We start from the raw sequence: 6,000 nt of genomic DNA, 5'->3' as shown, positions 1-6,000 counted from the left end.
ATAAGAAATAGGTTTAAAAAAAAAGTACTAAAAGTACCACCACCCTGAGAGAGTAGTGACTGTCAGTAATTAGTTGGTGCCTAAGAATGTCGGTTCCTTACCGTCAGGCTTCATTAATAAGTGGCTCTCAACACAGGGGTGCATTGCCCCCTAGTGTTGGATACTTTGGGAGGTAGAGTACTGCTGGGCTTTAGAGTACAGGGACCAACCAGCTATGCTAAACTTCCTGTAAGGCGGGTCTGTTCTCACAATGAAAAATTATTTTTGCCAGGAGGAGTGCTGCACACCTGTAATCCTAGTACTTTGAGAGATTGAGGCAGGAGGTTGGCAAGTTTGAGCCCAGCCTGGACAACTCAATGACTTAGTGAGACCCTATCTCAAAATAAAAATATAAAATGCTGGTGGTGTTAGCTCATGTGAAAGTCTGGGCTCAATCCTCAGAATGCTCCCCCAAATAAAAACAAAAACCAACCAAACAAAAACTATTTTGTGCTCCTCATTAATTTTATATGTCCTACTATAGAGGACATATAATTTTCTGAACCTAAAATTAACTTATTTTACACATGGACTTGTTTTTAATAACAGAGAATGTTTTAGGAATACATCTAAAGTACACACTGAAACAGATCAGTGTTGTCTACCAGTGTGGGCCAACACTACATCTGTGTCAGCTGGCATTTGTAGCTTTCACATTCATGGGGATTTTACTTACAGTGCTAGCAAATGATGAATTCATTCTATTTTTGTAGAACAGTTATACCTAAACATTTGTATATTGAAATGCAAATAATTTCATTCTGTCTTAGTTTACTTTCTCGTTACTGGCACAAAATACCTGACACTCACAAGTTAAAGGAGGAAAGTTTATTTTAGCTCACAATTTGTAGTGGTTTCAGCCCAGAGTCAGCTGGCTCCAAGGCAGGGTGGCATGGCAGAGGGGCATCAGGAAGAGAACAAGCTCATGGTGTGGCACTAGGAGGCAGTGAGTCGGCCTTCCTTTGGTCCCTTTACATTCCATCCAGGCTACAAGCCTATTGGTTGGTGCTACCCACACCCAGGGTGGCAGTAAATCCATTCAGTCACACCCAGAACCAGGATAAACCAATCACTGGCCTAATCCACTTAATACAGGATCACACACTCATAATCAAGCCACCTTCCAAAAGTCCCATCCATGATCGCCTGAGGCTTCTGAGGGGCATCTAGATAAAAGCCATAACATATTCTAAATTTCTTTATACTGTAAAAATAGTGCATTATTTTGATTTAAAACAAAATCATGAATGTAGGTAGGTTACAGTGCCTATGAATTTCACTTTAGGCAAATAAAGGGGACACTATGAAAATATTTATTTAATACATGAAAAGGGTATTGGGTAAACTAAGGTTGTCATCAGATTAAGTGATATTTAGCTGCCTTTTAAATTAGGCATGGTGGGCCGGGGATTTAGCTCAGTGGTTTTGCCGCCTGCCGAGCAAGCGCAAGGACCCAAGTTCAATCCCCAGTACCAAAATAAAATTAAAAAATAAAAACAAAATAAATTAGGCATGGTCATGCATGCCCTTGGGAGGCTGATGTTGGAGGATCACTGCAAGTTCCAGGCCAACCTGGGGTGCACAGTGAGAGTTGAAGGCTAGTCTGAACTACATAGTGAGACCCTGTCTCAAAAAAGATAGGAAAAAAAAAAACCCGGCCAGTTCTTACTGTAAACAGTTCTTATTCATTCTAGTCATCAACAATGGAAAGAATTCTCTTTAATTTGTTCTTTTCACCACTTTATCACAAAACTAGTGATATAGTCAAGAAAAAATAAACACACGTTTAAACAAATACACATCACCTAAACAGAATAGGCATTTCACCTAAATCCAAATAATTTCACAAGTTTTCTTGCTACCCAATCACATTGTGAGTCTATAATTTCAAATTGTAGTAATGAGTTGATTACATATTTTAATATTTTTTACCAAATAATCATCTCTAGACTGTGAAGAAACAAAGCGAATATACTTTTTAAGAAAGAGTGAAAGTGGCTTCTTGCTATTAGATTTAGAGATTTAAAATTGCAGTCTCTTTCCCTATGCCTCTTCCTTGTTTTTTCCCCTTATTAGTGACGAATTTTAATCTTGTCTTTAAAAAATTTCGTCCAGGGGCCTGGGATTTAGCTCAATGGCACCGCTCCTGCCTGGCAAGCTCAAGGTCCTGAGTTCAATTTCCGGTACTGGAAAAAAGAAAAATCAAAAAACTGCGTCCTCTTCCCTCTCCCTAAACTCAATTCACACTCACTGGAATGGGGACAGGGAATTGTTAGCTTTGCTTATCATGGCAATCCCAAGGTACAGGGCAGTGCTGAGTACCCAGGAGAAGCGCAGAGAGGATTTGTTGCCTGAATGGGTGAAGAACACATGCATAAAGCACAAACGATTGCTTTCGAGCGCCAGTTGGACCTCAGCGCTAGGAGGCAACCTGGCGGGACCACTAAATGGGCCGAGGTTTGTGACTGAGGATTCCCGGGGCTGGTTTCGGGGTTTTGTGGATATGTGCGGAGTTTGGGAGCTTGGCGCACACAGCGTTCCGACAGGACTTCGAAGCTCCCCATCATCAGAAACATACTTTAAGTGCAGGGTCTTACGTCCTCTTGGGCAACGTGCACAGGATGATTTAGGGCATTTCCTCACTGGCGCTTTCACGGTGAGAACGCGGTGCAGACTGCTCAAAGGGGAAACGAGTTCACGCGCACGTTTCCCAGCAAACGCCCAGCCGGTGTCAAATTCTCCATCAGGATCAAATTGCGCGCCCTTCCTCCCCGCAGCCCGCCCCGCGCCCACCCCGCCCCTTCAGACACCTATCTCGGTGGGCGGGGCGGAGGAAGGGTGTTCCCGGCTTCCCCTAAACCGGAGAAGTTTGCCTCAGCGGACAACGAGGATGTGCAAATACCAAGGAAATCCACCACTCAAATAACACTGGATCCGCACCCGCCGCAGAGAGAGCAACAAAACAGGAAGACAGCGGCCCAGCAACCACGTGAGGGTGGCCCTCCCCGCCGCCCTCGCTGTAGGGACTTCAACTCCCGGCCTGCCCCGGGGCGATGGCTCCCGGAGGACTACAACTCCCGGAATGCCGCGGGCGCGACCGCCGCAACCTTCCACTCGGCCGCTTGCCCCGCCCCTCCGCTGGCCCTCCCGGCCGGATCGGCGTGCGCCTGCGCACCGGAGGCCGGAGGAGTCTTACCCTAATGTAAGATGGTGGCCCGTCTGGCTGTGGAACCCACCGAAAGCTGAGAGTCTCTCTCGGCCGTAAAGGTCGGACTCGCTGAAGCAATCAGGCCTGGTTCTGAAGAGTTTTGCCCTCGACACTCGCTTAGTGGTCTCTCTTGAGAACGCGGCAGCGCGTGGAGTCGGCTAAGGGAAAAGCGAGGCAGGGCAGTTGGGTGAGTATACGGGGTTGGGCTTAGGGGAAACCCGGGACTGACCGGCTACTAGAGCGCGGAGGCTTCGCGGGGATTGTGCAGGCCGCACCCCCCTTCCTCCCCACCCCCCGCCTCCCCTTCAGCCTCCTCCTCCTCCTCGGCCTTTCTCCTCCTCCTCTTCCTCCCTCTCTCCTCTATGCCACAGCACTTACCACCAGGAAAAGGGAACGGGGCAGGCGGCAGCGCGGCGGCCGGCGCAGACTCCTTCGAGAATTTCCTTACCCCAGGAGCCGAGGTGTCTTCCCGTCTCCAGCTCTCCTGTACAGTTTGAGGGACAAGGTTTTGAGTTCTTAGTGCTCTTGCTTCCCCAGCCCCCTTTCTTCTCTGACGTCCTTTCCTGCTGGCCCCGTCTCCCAAGACCAAAGCCATCACTTCCACTGTGACCCGTGTTGCTGCTGCTCGTTAAGCCCACTGCTTGGTCCCCACCCGTCCTGCTGCTGTGTTCTCCTCCACTGCTAGCAGTTTGGAGTTAGTCCTTGTCCCCCTGAAGCTTGCAGCCAGACCCCAGTGTGTCTGCTAGACAGGAGCGTCTTGGGACTTGCAGCCTTTGCCTTCACCACACCTGTCATCTAAAAGCTGCCCCTTAAGTTATGTAGATGCTGCTGCCGCTGCGCCTTCTGACCCACCTGTTTCCCAGCCTTCTTGAGGATTGTCCATTCCTTCCCCTCTTTCCTATACAGATTCTTTCAACACACACTTCCAGAAAAAGGGATGCCCCGTGTTGGTCCTTGAAAAGTAGAAGTTGGAAAGTGAATGAAGTGAGGTAGGATACATTAAACGTTAGAGTAAAGATCTTTTATTCAGGCTGCTCAGGACAGAACGTTTTCATTTTTGCTGTCAGTGATTTATTTTGTCGATTATTCGCTCTGCTGGGACGTGAATCCCACCCCCCCCTTTCATTTTGGACCTTCTCCATGCTCCCAAACGTTGCTCTGAATTGCCTCTCCTCAGGCTCTAATTATACCAATAAATATTAGCCTAGGCATTTCAAAATGAGATAAACCTGCCATGCGCACAAATTCATCTGTGAACTCTACAAGCGAATATAAATGATACTTTGATTGTATGTTGATTACAGATCCCTTTTAAATTGAGAATTGATTATAACTGACAAGTTATATTGATATTCGGCTCAATCTATGACATAATTTATGGTTTGAGTGGAAATTTCCTAATGTAAGATTTACTTAGTATTTTTGGATTTGGGACGTTCTCATTTTCAAGATAGTAGTTATCTGAACTAATTGTCTTGGAACATATATTAACTATGTATGCAAAAGACAAATTGGTATTTCTTTTGATAAACTTAAATACCTTATATTTTCCCACAGAAAAGAAAGGGGCTGGTAAAAAGCAATCACAAAGCTCTCTGTTTTACATGCATTTAGTGGTATTCACTATCTTTGTTATCTACAGTAAAATTCAGAAAACTAGAAGCTTATACTGAACATGTTTTAGTGAAAGCAAAATTGTGGCTAATAAGGAACCTTTGCTGAAATAGGCAATTTGAAATGAATTACCAGAAAAACATACAGGATTATGTAGATCAGATGTACACACGTCAATTTTGAACATAAATTAAGACCCTTGTGTTCTTAATGTATATGTAAAAATATTTCAAGTAATAGTAACAATCTCATGCAGCAATCTGTCTTATATTGGTAAAAGAAATAATATCTTAAGAGTAAATAAAAATACAGTTCCTCTTTATTCACTTTCACAATTATAATTTCTACATATTTTACCTACAGATCTTGAGGAATCTTAACATTTGTTCATACAGTCACTTGATTGTGCTTTTTGTAAAGATAGAAAAGCTCTTTATAAAAACTTTTTTTTCCTTTCAGCCACTTTAATTCCTATTTAAGCTAAATAAATCCCTCCTCTTCTAAGAATTGGAAGCAATAGAAATAGCAGACCTTATCCTAAATTATAACTTGAAGTTTTAAAAAATTACTACCTTTAGTTTGTCAGTAGGAGTGTTTTTAATATAACTGCTTTAAACTCTTAAGTAAAAAATACATGCTGGCGAGAGGCTTGCTACTTTGTACAACCCTAACACAGGTCTGGAAACCCTTGGCAGTCAGTCATACTTGGCTGAGTCGTAAGCAGTGTGTTCTAAGGAGAGGACTATTTGTCTGACAGAAGAGGGTGAATGATTTTAGTATGGGGGGGGGGGTTAAGACAGGGTTTTGCTATATGTGTAGCCCAGGTGGGCCTCGAACTTGCAGTGATCCTCCTGCCTCGTGCTGGGATTATAGGAGTGCACCACCTAGCTCGTTTTTCTTCTGCAAAAGTATTTGGCTTGCTAAATATTTTCTCAAGTAACTCTCCACCCCCTTACTCCTTGCCTGCAGTCATCAAATTCTTAGTTTCAGCCCTGTGAATTAAAAATGAATTTATTTTGAAATCTTTGGGATGTCTAAATAAAAAGTTCTTTGACACTTTGATAGGAAGAAACTGAAATTCGTAAATATTTTTACAGGTTTAAGTTCTTAGTTGTAACTTTATAAACATTTCAGCTTTA

The 6,000-nt window shown here is 44.0% G+C and overlaps 1 protein-coding gene across 9 annotated transcripts in view; it reads left to right on the top strand.

Annotated features, from left to right (window-relative positions):
- Positions 1–3,201: 3,201 nt before the first annotated feature.
- Cnot4 (CCR4-NOT transcription complex subunit 4) overlaps positions 3,202–6,000 on the top strand; it is a 137,958-nt gene continuing 135,159 nt past the window's right edge. For 4 of the 9 annotated variants that reach the window (XM_004851230.4, XM_013074498.3, XM_004851231.4 and 1 more), the window contains exon 1: positions 3,204–3,434. The gene's annotated coding sequence lies outside the window, so the exon portion shown is untranslated. Of the gene's footprint in view, positions 3,435–4,153; positions 4,237–6,000 lie in introns of all 9 variants that reach the window. The other 5 variants (XM_004851229.4, XM_013074497.3, XM_021263638.2 and 2 more) reach the window with 4 other exon arrangements.

This window comes from Heterocephalus glaber, unplaced genomic scaffold (genome assembly GCF_053883595.1).
Source record: "Heterocephalus glaber isolate CG9 unplaced genomic scaffold, H.glaber_assembly_v1.0 deba00000621, whole genome shotgun sequence".
In the NCBI taxonomy this organism is placed as follows: Eukaryota; Metazoa; Chordata; class Mammalia; order Rodentia; family Bathyergidae; genus Heterocephalus; species Heterocephalus glaber.
The sequence above is the reverse complement of the archived record's forward strand: the minus strand, read 5'-3'. Positions and strand labels throughout refer to the sequence as shown.